Source organism: Aquarana catesbeiana, linkage group LG07 (assembly GCF_042186555.1).
Source record: "Aquarana catesbeiana isolate 2022-GZ linkage group LG07, ASM4218655v1, whole genome shotgun sequence".
Lineage (NCBI taxonomy): Eukaryota > Metazoa > Chordata > Amphibia > Anura > Ranidae > Aquarana > Aquarana catesbeiana.
This window is the reverse complement of record NC_133330.1, coordinates 44,255,275-44,268,710: the sequence shown is the minus strand read 5'-3', so window position 1 is coordinate 44,268,710 and position 13,436 is coordinate 44,255,275. Positions and strand designations below refer to the sequence as shown.

At 42.6% G+C, this 13,436-nt stretch overlaps 1 protein-coding gene across 2 annotated transcripts in view; it reads right to left on the bottom strand.

The window, feature by feature from the left end:
• Positions 1 to 13,436, bottom strand: part of FRMD4B (FERM domain containing 4B) — a 332,830-nt gene that overhangs the window by 214,109 nt on the left and 105,285 nt on the right. The window lies entirely within an intron of this gene.

Sequence of the window (13,436 nt, the reverse complement as noted above, 5' to 3'; positions counted from 1 at the left end):
TACCTTCTGTTTGATGTGCAACCTCCATAGTGCTGCACATGTGATCAGTTATGACACCAGCCATTTGATGGTTTCACAGTATGGTTGGGGACACAAGCAAATGTGACAGTTATCATTTCCGGCATGCTGGGAATGTAACTATCTTTTGAAACCACTGAATCGATAAGTTTAGTTCCGTCTTAATAACATTCTACCACTTTGGCTCCATTCAAACTTGGCATTTTGGATCGTGGCAGAATTCCTGCTCTTCTGCCCGCAATCTCAAAATGCACTGCAATCACAAAAAAACACAGGTTCAGGTGCCGTTATTTTCAATGGCACCTAAAACACCATGCGGTTTTGCCACGATTGCCGTGAAACTTATCAAAAGGCAATTTCAGCAAATTGCATTACGAGAAGCTTGTTGCCCAAACAGGAGCAGGAGCTTCAGATTTGCTGCAATTGCTGTGGGATAAATCGCGGCAAAACTGCCCCTCGTTTTAAGTGCCGTTGAAAATAATGAAACCTGAGCCCAGGGGCGGACTGACAACTCATGGGGCCCCCGGGCAATAGGAGATTATGGGGCCCCTGGGCAATAGGAGGAGATTATGGGGCCCCTGGGCAATAGGAGATTATGGGGCCCCCAGGCAATAGGAGATTATGGGGCCCCCAGGCAATAGATTATGAGGCCACACAGTATACACACACACACATACAGTATACACACACAGACACACAATATACACACACAGTATACACACACTGAATACACATACACACACTGAAAAGGTACTGGAGGGGCGGGGCAGCTATAATCTTGGGATTTTTAAAAAAACACAGATTTTTACATACTGTCCCTGGTTTTATTGAGGCTGGCAACCCTGATGGGGCCCCTTAGTGGCATGGGGCCCTCGGGCAGTGCTCGAGTGTCCGAATGGTCAGTCCGCCTCTGCCTGAGCCTGTGTTTTGCGATTGTAGTGCGTTTTGAGATAGCAGGCAGAATCACAGCGATTGCCAAATGTTAATGGAGCCGAAGTGTCAATCTACATTACCCGTTAATTTGTTACATTTATTTTGTCTTTTTAAGTTTTATTATAGGTAGATTTCTGTACTTTCACCTGTCAAAATGTGGTCTGTAAACCTTGTAAAATAAGCACCAACTTCCACATACACACACTCTTTAACTTCTGTTATGTCACTGGATTTGTGATAACGGCCGCTGTCTGTGTGCACTCTTGGCAGTTACAGAAGTAATGCATTTTGGGAACTAATTTGAATTCAAATGTCAGATTTAAAGATTTAAAAAGGCGCAGGCAGCATGCCCTGTAAAATCAGCTAATCTGCTTATTGGCAGTCCTCCCGGCTTCATGATGTGAGACGAAATTGCTAAAGCCAGACAGCAAGAGGGATAATAAGGTAGTACGGTGGTCTAGTGGTTAGCATGTCTGCCTTTCAGCACTGGTGTTCCTTCGTTTGAATCCCAGCTAAGACACTATCTGCATGGAGTTTGCATCTTCTACTTTGGCTTGCATGAGTTTCTTCACTCTGAAGGCATGCTGGTAGTAAATTGGCTCTAGCATGTCAGATATTGACCTTAGATTGTAAGCTCCTAGACTAGAGGGCAGGGACTGACGTTAATGTAAAGCCCTGCATAATTTAGTGATATATACAGTAAATGCCTATATTAAAATAATCTAAATCTCTATGTTACATATTCATTATAAAATTCTTTACTGCATTTTAAACACAGATAGTAAAAATACCCAAATTCCCCTTTATATTAGCTTCCTGCATTGAGAAAGGGACAGCAGTGTAAGCCAAATAGCCACCAAGTACTATGCTGTCACTCAAACACAGGCGGCTTGCTGACAGCAGAGAGCGGTGTTGACTTCATCATTGTAGTGATGCTCCTTCACTGAACATGGCTAAAGCAGAAATAAAGTTCCACTGTAAGAAACAGCAAGCAGGCAGGCTTTTATTGTAGAAGATCTATCTCTGATCCACAATGCCAGCATACTGAAGGGCTGCAGATTGAATATATTTAACCCTCTCAGAGTCTAACCATTCTCCAGGAAATACAGCCCTGAAGAAGGGGGGGGGGGGGCAGTTCCCCTAAAACGCGTTGGCTCTATTCGTCTACTTTTATCCTCAATAAATAACAATAAAGTGAGACTTTTTTTGGACATCAGGCGCTCCTCTCCAATCACCCAAGTTTATTGTAAAAGAGACTTCTGTAATAATTGCCCCTACCTGCCTGCTCCCTGTATTCTCTGATGCTGTAAACCGAGCAGTGCATGCGCAGACCATGCTGGCCTCTGAGTGGCGGGATGACTGCTCCCGTACATGCACAGGACTGATGTCATCCTGTGCCGATCAATGAAAAGGACCAGAAACTGGCACTGAGAAGATGATGTTGGCATCAGCAAGGGACCATTAAACAGATGAGTATTAATCCTTTAGTTCCACTTTAACTGCAGTGGAGGAAAGTGAGGTCATTGATCTGGTTGTACTGTCAAGCAGGGGTGCTTGGTCACAAGACTGGCCAAACACAATTATAGATATTTCAGCAAGTAAAACTGTTCACTTGAGTATTGTAGTATGTACTGTATGTATGTATTGAGTATTTAACCCTTTGTAGGCCTGCCTGACTGCATACACATTGAAAGTGTTTAGGTTTGACCTCATATTATATGGTTTTGGTGAATCTAAAAGAAAATTGAACGAGAAAATTGCATAATGTATGGTCAGCCTAAGATACGAGTCAGATTTCAGAGCTTCCCGTGCAACAAAATTGTCAATTTTGGTGAGCTACAACCATAAGGAAATCACATCTAAAGGGATGCAGACCCTGCAGCTTTTCTCATTAGAGCCCTGCAGGTGCACAACTGATTGATAATTATGAAACCACTCCCATTAGACTCACTGAGAACATGGACACAGACAAACACACAGGGATTTCTTCAGAATAACAAAAGGTAGGAATCTGCAACAAAATGTGTTACAATCCTTGTAATGTACATGGGTCACTCAGAGGCGTTTAGCCGTGTTTGCATCTATAAGGATTTTGTTAAAATGAAAAATTACTAAACGAAACGCTGCTAAATGCGAGTTACCGCGTTTAGCAGCATTTACAAGCTGTACAGGCATTTGGAGTTTCAAATGACTCTGAACATCCGTCTGAACCCATTTTTTTGCATTCCAAAAAATGCTTCTAAACTCAACTGCCTAGAAACGACTAGAAAGGACCCAGTGTACATGTACTGATAAGATAACATAGAGAAGAGTTCAGGGGCAGTTGAAATAAATGCTCAACTGCTCCTAAACGTCCGTGTACCACCAGCAGCCTAAACCTCACACATGAAATATGAACAAAGTGTATCCCTCTATAGTGTGTACTTGTCTCAATCCAGAGCACCAAGGCTGCATTCACACCAGAGCATTTTTAGCTCATAAAACCCTCGTAAAAAACGCCTGAAAAAAGCCCAACAAGCAAAATCCCATTCATTTCAATGGCACCTGTTCACATCTGAGCGTTTCGTCACCTGAAGCAAAACGCCTGAAAAACACCTTAAGCTCAAAAAAGAACATGAACTTTTTGGGGCAGATTACAGGCATTATTCTTCTTTTTACATTGGTGATCTGTACAAAATTGCGGCAAAAATGTGTTTAAAAACGTGCGACTTCGAAGCGCTCAGGTGCGAATGCAGCCTCAGTGTCATTTCTGTCTGGTGCTTCGTTCCTCTGCTATCAGCATGAATCATTTCTGACAGGTTTTTCTGACACCAAGAGAAAATAGGTGATGGGGAGGGAGCTCCAACACACAACCGCTATGATTGAGAGCCTCAGCTCTGTTCCTGTGAGCTGTGTGGAGGGGGGTGTGTCCCTTACCAACAATCATCTCTCAGAGCTCTACAGTGTGTCATTTCAGCTCTCCGCCCCTTTTATTCTGACATCTCAGACAAACTTTAAAAATTCTGGACTTTGAACAGCTGTAGACAAGACTGGAGATAAACTTATGTTGGATGATTTGTTTCATCTCTTTGTATCATCTGAGGCTGTTCACTTCACTGGTTATATGGAAGGGTTTATAACCACTTCAAAGTGGAAGTAAACTTCCATCACTAACTTTTACCTATAGGTAAGCCTATAATAAGCCTTACCTATAGGTAGTGTAAATATCTCCTAAACGGGCGCCGTTTAGGAGATATCTACTGTACATGCAGTCAGTCACATCACTGGCACATGCGCACTGAAAGAACAGCCACACGTGCCGTTCCTTCAGAACCCCGTGCCATGACTGGGGGCTCCTGCGCATGCACGGGATTGACATCATCTAGGCTCCGTCTAGTCACAGAGCTGGAGTACGGCGAACCCGGAAGCTAGACGGGTGAAGATGGGTAGCGCCTGCAGCTCTGACATCTCAGCGCTGGAAGAGCTTCGTTTTGAGGTACGTTTAACTTAATGTGCTAGTATGAGATGCATACTAGCACATTATGACATTACCTTGCAGGGTAAGAAGAAAAAAAAAAACAATGTCCAGCGGTTTCTCCAGGAATGGAAGTTTGGGGTATTTTTTTAACAATCTGAACACTTGGTCCCAAATACGTGCTCAAACACCTGCACATGGGCCAACATGCAGCTGCTTTCAGATGCATAAAAAAAATAAAAAAAACACCAGACACACCTGAAAACATAAGGCCTTAAGCAGAAAGAGAATTTTTTCTGCAGTAAGGCTTTAAAAACCTAGTAACAGACAATGGAGTTCTTCTGGAGCAGGACACAGAAAGAAACAAAAAATGGCGATTGAATGATGGCAGCGTGGAGGCATTGCTGGGCTGCAGTTCTTATGTCAGTCTGCTGGTTTTACCCGAAGATCATATGTAGAAATACTACTAGAAGAACATGTTGTACTTCTAGGAAGATCTTTCATCTTGTCCACCTACATCCCTCGGCAACGCTGGGAAAAGGCCGTCTCCGTCCACAGAGTACAATTAGACATCTGCAGTCAGCCTGCAGTGTTCAGATGTCAAGACCGGCCTTGTAGCGGTGTCATAGACATCAGTTATTACCATCGATCGCCTGTCACATCCAACAATTCATTACCGTCACTCACGGATCCACCATTTTTTCGGTTATTAACCGTTTCCTTCCAAAGACATTCCAGATAAGGCAATTTGTGGAAATGATTAGGGGGAGGCATTCATACTTGTGCGCTGTGGCTCAATCCTCGGTAATACACCTGCGGTGCAGTGCGCTGTGGTGCTGTTCATTGTGAATGGCACCTCAATGCATTCTACAGTAGAGCCCAACACACAACTAGACATGTACAGAACCAAAACATTTGTTTTGTTTCAATTCGGTATTTCAATCATTTCGATTAGTTAAATTAGTTTTAAGAATTAGTTTCAAATTCAATTAGAATTTTCTGAATTCGGTCGAACTGAATTCAATTTGAGCAAATTCAGAAAATTTGAATCCACAGTCGAATCTGAATTTATTCTATTCGAATTTTGGAAGACGGTCTTTCTATTTTATTCTATTCTATTGTTTTTTTCCTATGATATTCTTTTTTATTCTATTCTTTTTGCTATTCTATTCTAATCCATTCTATTTGAAATCAAATTTATTCTATACAAAATTTGAATTTCAGAAGACGATTTTATTCTTTCTAGTCTAGTCTTTTTTTCCATCCTATTCTATTGTATTCTAATCTATTCTATTTGAATTTCTATTTATTCTATGCAAAATTTGAATTTCAGAAGACAATTTTACTCTTTCTAGTCTAGTCTTTTTTCTATTCTATTCTATTCTAATCTATTTTATTTGAATTCAAATTTATTCTATGCAAAATTTGAATTTCAGAAGATGATTCTATTCTTTCTATTCTAATCTATTTTCTATTCTATTTTCTTCCTATATATTCTATTCTATTTTATACTATTCTTGTTTTCAAATCCGATTTTGAGGATTATAATTATGGGGTACACTGTGAATACTTTCCAGATGCACTGTGAGCCTAGGTTCACATCGACAGCGGGAATGAAACTGTGCGAATTGAGCTGAACTGGCACGATTTCATTCCCGCATGCCAGTCCCGACTTCGAGGGGCGCTTTAGGAGCCATCTGTGCAGGTTGCTGCACAGATGTCTATGGAAATCGCATCCCAAAGTCGCCAAAAGTAGTACAGGAACTACCTTTGGGAATCGGTGTGGCGTCGCACTGATTCGGACGGTGCCATTGTCGGCAAACGCTGACGATTTAGCATGCGATTTGGCATGTCATATCGCATGCCAAATCACTCCAATGTGAACCAGGGCTGAATCTACTAGTCCATCTAACTATCCCCTCCCCCCAGACTGACAATGCTGCTGTCCAAAGGTGCCTCCTGTGCTCCTTCATCCAGAGTGGGGGCGCTCTAATACAGGAGCTGTGTTACTGTCCAGGTGAAAAGAGAGGGAAAAAGCTTAAAAAAGAAAACTAATGCAGCCACCACATTATAATGATTGGTAAGCTGCAATATATGACATTTTTTGGTTTTGGGTTTAGTACGGCTTTAATATTTCTAAATGTTAATGTCAATGATCATGGGGGCAGTTTATTGTAAATCTCTGTGTTATATTGATATATAGCTGTATTGATCAGCCATTGTAATTTATAGCACTTCATAAGGGGAGCCGGGCCAGGCACAGCAAACTGAAGAATTGGGAAAAGTGGAAAGAAAAGTATTTGAATATAACAGAAAGTAATAAATGGGGATTCTGCCCCAGGTAGAAGATATTATAAATGTGTCCTTGGTCTATAATCATTTCTAAAAGGAGATTTTCATCTTTAAATAATGATGGGCTCTGCGGGGAAGCCGGCAGCCGGCGCTATGTGTGTCTCCAGGAGGGTCATTCGCTCTTTTTACTAATCCTCCAGCAGACTTGGCACCATTCCTCTCACCCTAGGAGCTCATTAACAAGTCCCGGTAAAGACTCTTTGATCTGGACCCTTGCTGGAAGCTGCCGCCTGCCAAAATCCATCTCATTGACTAGCAAACAATAGCTGCCTAATAAAACAGGTGACACAGTAAATAAACTTGCCACTTCACAAAAGAGATTAAAGAGCTTGTCCTTGTGTATTGCGTTGACACACAAATGCGTTAATGTCGGTTGTGTCAGGTGTTACGGTACCTTGTAATAGGGCGGCCTAACAAGCTGACAACGCACAGGAACAAAATACAAACATGCAGCATTTTTTTCTGACGCAACGCACCACAAAGCATGGTAGTGTGTTTGCATGCATTGTAGTGTGTATAAGTTGCATTACCCAGCACTACAAGTGTGCGTTAATGTGCATTCCGGTATGGTGCGTAGTTTAACCACTTGCCGACCAGCCGCTGCAGAATGGCACAGCTGGGCGAAACGACATTATGTTATGTCGCTTCGCCCTGTGGCCACTATGGGGGCGCGAGCGCGCTGCTGCTCTCCCCCGGAGCCAATGCGAGTGCCCGGCGGTCACGATCACCGCCAGGCTCCCGCGATCGCTGCTGACACACTGAGAACCGGGATCTGTGTGTGTAAACCGGTTTCTGGTTCTCTGAGGGGAGAAGAGACAGATCGTCTGTTCATACAGAGTATGAACAGCGATCTGTCATCTCCCCTAGACAGCCCCATGCCCCCTTCAGTTAGAACACACACTAGGGAACACAATTAACCCCTTGATCGCCCCCTAGTGTTAACCCCTTCCCTGCCAGTGACATTTTTACAGTAATCAGTGCATTTTTATAGCACTGATCGCTGTATAAATGCCAATGGTCCCAAAAATGTGTCAAAAGTGTCCGCCATAATGTCACAGTCCCGATAAAAATCGCAGATCACCGCCATTACTAGTAAAAAATAAATAAATAAAAATGCCATAAAACTATCCCCTATTTTGTAGACGCTATAACTTTTGCGCAAACCAATCAATATACGCTTATTGCGATTTTTTTTTTTTTTACCAAAAATATGTAAAAGAATACATATCGACCTAAACTGAGGAAAAAAATTGTTTTTTTTATATATTTTTGGGGGATATTTATTATAGCAAAAAGTAAAAAATATTGCATTTTTTTCAAAATTGAATAGTGCAAAAAATAAAAACCGCAGAGGTGATCAAATACCACCAAAAGAAAGCTCTATTTGTGGGAAAAATAGGATGTCAATTTTGTTTGGGTGCAACGTCACATGACCGCGCAATTGTCAGTTAAAGCGACGCAGTGCTGAATCACAAAAAGTGCTCTGGTCAGGAAGGGGGTAAAATCTTCTGGGGCTGAAGCTGTTAAATACATAGCATGCATTGCGGTTGAATGCATGCTATTTTGCACACATGATGCATGCATTACTGCAACACACCACAAGAAAAGGTGTGTTTTAGCTCTAAACTTTAATTTTTTTCCCCGCTGTGCTGTTTACCCTATGTTCACACCTATGTGCTTTTTGGTGCATTTTGTAATCAGCAGAAACACACTACAGTCCATTTAACGTGGTTTCTTTTAGTACACGTTCACATCTATGCTTTTTTCAGCCAGTGCGTTTTTGGAAAGGGTCAGGGACTTTTTTTCCCATAGTAGATTGCATTTTGCGCATAATAGATGTCAATGGAGTCGCACCAGAACGCAAGTGTTGCGTTTTTGATGCTTTTTGTGTTACATTTACATTTTTTCCCCTTTAAAAATACTGTATATAGCTGGTTGCTAAGGAGTGGGCCAGGAAGCCGTCCGCCCCGTCCTTAACAACCGACGGGTCTTCAGCTGTCAGTGGGCTTCCCCAGCTGAATGTAAAAAAAAGAATTGCCGGCTAAAAAAAAAGTGAAAAAAACGGCGTGGGGTCCCACACCAAAATTATGATAAGAAAATGGCGTGGGGTCCATATCCATACCAGTCCCTTATGCGAGCATGCAGCCCAGCAGGTCAGGAAAGGGGGGGGGGGGGGCGAGTAAGCTCCCCCCTTCTAAACCATACCAAGCCACATGCCCTTAACATTAGGGGGTGCTTTGGGGCAGCCCCACCCCAAAGCACCTTGTTTCTATGTTGATATGGACAAGGGCCTCTTCCCCACAACCCTAGGCTGTGATTGTGGGGGTCTGCGGGCACAGAACTGGAAGATCCTGCCCCCCCCCATGTGAATGAATATGGGGTACACTGTACTCCTACTCATTCACCCAAAAAAGTGTCACATAGAAAAAAACCACAAACAGTTTTTGACAACCCTGTATTAAAAAGTGAAAAAACCCCTTGGTGTAAATCTAGCGTCAATCACTATGCCCGCTGCACCGCCGGAGTGGAGGGCCTGGTATGGATTTGGGGAGGGACCCCACGCAATTTTTTTCACAATTTTGTTTTTTTACTGCCAATTCTTTTTTTACATTCAGCTGTCAGCGGGCAACCCCGCTGACAGCTGCTTCCCGGTCAGCTCCTTAGCAACCAGCTATATACAGTGTATAAAAAAAACACAAAACGCAAAATGCTTTAAAACTGCATGCAAAAATGCATAAAAAAGAGGGTTTAAAAACACAAAAGGCACTGCAAAACGTGCCTGAAAACGATTCAACCGCATAGATATGAACCTAGACTTATAGTCATTTCTGAACAGCACCCATTTCACCTTCTCAATGCACTTGTGTTACAATGCAGCACAACATGCATGCTGCCTAAAATTATTCAGGTCCCATTCACACTTGGCAATTTGGACTCGCAGGGGAAATTCCCATAATTCCTCCCTTGATTCCAAATCCCATGGCAAACAGTGCAAAACGCACCACATGTGTTTGGGTGCCATTCATTTTAAATGGCACCTCGAACGCTGTGCGATTTTGCCACAATTGTCTTGCAACAGAATCACGCTGCAATTGCAGCAAAACGCAACTTTAAAAAGAGCATGAAGCTTGTCGCCCAAAAAAAGGCTCTTCTTTTTGGCGACAAATGCGCATAGGGCAGCCCACTGAAGTGAATGGGCTGCCCAATGCGCGGCACACGAAATCTCATGAAGATCGCCCCCACAAAATCGTGAGCAGGAACGCACGTCCCCACTAAGCAAAGTGTGAATGGGGCCTTAGCAGCTCGCTCATTTTGGAACCAAATCCCTCTGCAGTTCTTCTCCCTCATTTTGATCTGCTGTATAGACAGTTATAAATAGGTGCGCCAAATGGACATTCTGGTACTGAAAATTCAGGGTGCACTTGGCCAAAACCAAAACCGAAAATGACAGTAAATATATATATATATATATATATATATATATATATATATTTAAAATTGTATTATATTCAACTTTTTAATATTATCATGAATTTAAATGAATATGAATTTATTGTTGGCCATTATCGGCACCTTTAGCGCATGAAAATGTAATCCTTTTATATTCTATGTATGGCTTCACACTGATGTTTTGCGCTTCCGTTGTGGTGTTAAAAATCTTGCTTGCTGCATTTTTGGTCAGTTTAAAAAAAACGCACCAAAAATGCACCTCCCTGTTGAAATGCACTGAAAATGCAGCAAGAACGCATCAATAACGCACCCGTGTTACATTATGTGGTTTTGGAGTCAAATGACTTATGAAAAACAGACCATAAGCACAGTAAAATCATGGTAAAATCGCTGCAAAATTGTGACAAAATCGCAGTAAAAGTGTGGTAAACGCTTATACTTTCGGCCGCTGAAATTTCGGTGCATCTCTAATTGTAAGAATTGTATTATTTGAAGAGTAAGTAGAAAAAGTTTTGGATAGAATAGAGAAAGTTTAAACCCCTATCTTGTTATTTTTTTTGCTTCCTCTGCCCCACCGTGGAGATTTCCCTTCACTTTCTGCCCTGGAGATGCAACAGGAAATAAGAGGAAATCTGCATAAAGTGAATAGAATTTCCATTTTAGACTGCTGTCACCAGAACTTTGGCACAAAACTTTAATTGAAATACATTCCTCAAAAGCCACAAAAAAATCATCTTTGTGTGTCCCAAATGCCTTTAGAAACCCAGATAATACATTGTAAAAGAATCAGTGACATCATCACTGTGCTGTACAATAGCCTGTGCAGAGAGCAAAGCTGTGGGAGGGGCCCAGCAGGCCACACCCACTACAGCCTTCCTGCATAAAACAATAGGAGGGGGCGGAGACAAGACCAGTCACCCTGTAGAAGGAGAGAGAGCAGCAGTGACCGGTCTTTATTACAGGAAGCCTTTCTACAGAGGAAAAGTTTCACACTGGATTACTGTACAGATCTGGAAGAAATACACAAAGCACACCAAGATTCAAATAGGAATACGCATGATTTGTATTTAGAAAACATATACAGATCTTGAAGTTCAGCTTTAAAGTGTTACTAAACCCAGGACCCTGAAGTCACTATATCTGGTCTCCCACATAACACAGGACATGGAAATGCAATTATTTTAGTAAATATAAACTGCTAAATACCCTTTCTCATCGGCAGTACATATATAGCAGTCCTATGACTTCTATCAATATCCGGTTAAAGCTTGTAGGAGGAGTTTTCATTCTCCTCTGACTATGAGGCTGCAGGACCCCTGACTCTTTGTCTGGACAGTGCTGATTGGCCCTGTGCTGATCACATGCACTCTCCCAAGAAAAAAAACTCTCTAGCAATACACACCAAGCTGAGCATGTGCAGAGTGCCCCCAAGGCTCTGTTATATTAGAAGATGGATTGGGGACTGTGGAAGAAGGGGAGGATCAGAGAAGACAGGATCAAACAGCCTTTTTACACAATGCAGAGAATTAACCCCTTAGATTCCACAGTGAGTATAACAAGCATGCTTTACTGCATATACAGTTGTGAAATTAGTAACACTTTAACTTCTTGCCACCCGCCCACAGTAGATTTACTGCGGACAGGCAGCACAGGCAGGCTGGACAACGTCCCCGTACATTGCTGCCTGTCTTTTGGGTTTGGGGTGTGTGATCGGACACAGAACAAGATTGGCAGCAGATTTCAGCCAATTATTTTGGCTGAAATCATATGATCGGTTGTGCCTAATCACAGACAGCGTTCTGTGTTTACAAGAACACAGAACTCTGTGTGCATAGCAACAGCGATCTGGCTGTTTCTTCTCCCTGCAAACCCAGTCTGAGTGCTGCTGTACAGCAGATTACAGGAGTCTAATGTCAGGAGAGATATGAGTCTAACTCTGAATCTGATCTATGGGCCGGTTCACACCACAATTTCTGCGTTCCAGATGTGTTCCTGTATGTGCAATTTTTATGTGTTTTTCATGTGTCCCGGTGCATTTTTGATGCATTGTGGTGTGTTTTTTACTGCCTTTTTTTCTTCACCTCAATTCAGGACATGTGCATTCTATGGACAGGCTGTACCCAAGTCGATCCCCCCTCTGGCAAAACACAATAGCGCTGCAGAAGGCATTCCCCCATCACCACGGAAGCTCCAATCACACCTGAGCTTAGCACAGCGACAGCTGCTGCACCGTGTTTTTTTTAGCTTTTGTGTGTTTTTTTGTGGAGTGTTTTTGGAGCGGCAACATTCTTCTGAATGGGCCTCCCTCCGTTTCAAAAAAGCTCATGTACCCAATCATGGCACAGAGCCAGGAGCAACTGCCGTTGCAATTTTTGCTGCAATTTTAGCACGTTTTGTAGCTCCACAATTGTGGCAAAATTGTACTGCGTTCGGGGTGCCATTAAGAAATGATGTCTTTGTAAACGAGCCCTGTGTTTTGCCGCAATTCTGGAATCGCAGGCAAAATAGCAGAGATTCCTCCCACCATTCAAATCGCTTAGGTGTGAACGGTGCCTGACTGTGTTCATAGGGGAATCAAGTGGTAAATTAAATTGAATCATCATCTATGGGCTGCTTTATTTCCCAGCCTAGTATGGCTCTGTGGACTACAGAACACCTCACCCTTTTGTTATGTTGATAAAGAGTAGGGGAGGTGTTCTGTAGTCCCAACACACTTCCTGTTCTAAGGAGGACAGTGCTGGTCCTCCACAGAGACATGAAATGAGAGAGGAATTTCATGCTAGGACAGAAAGTGTGTTACTGGCAGGATCACCAGGTGAAAATAAAGAGAAAAGCAACCTGAAAAACCCATGCAGCCTCCATATACTAAGGTGCAATATATGACATTTTCATTATTGAGATACAATGTAGCCAAAAATCCTGACACCTAGTAACAACGGTGTGTACGATGGATCTAAAAAAGTCACTCACCGCCCGGTTAGACGCAGAGTCGTGGAAAGCGCGATCAAACTGCGGGTCATAGCAGAGGACGCCGCTGTAATAAGCACTTGCCTATGAATACTGCACAGTGGAAGTAGAAGACGCGGAGCGAACTCCGTCTCCTTCCGTTACCAGGCAGTCTGAAGGAAATGACATCCGTCTCTCCTTGTCAGATTACAGGACTGGAAACAAAAGCTTTCTACACAGTACATTCTGCACAATGTCCATGGAAGTGTATAGGGTTACACAT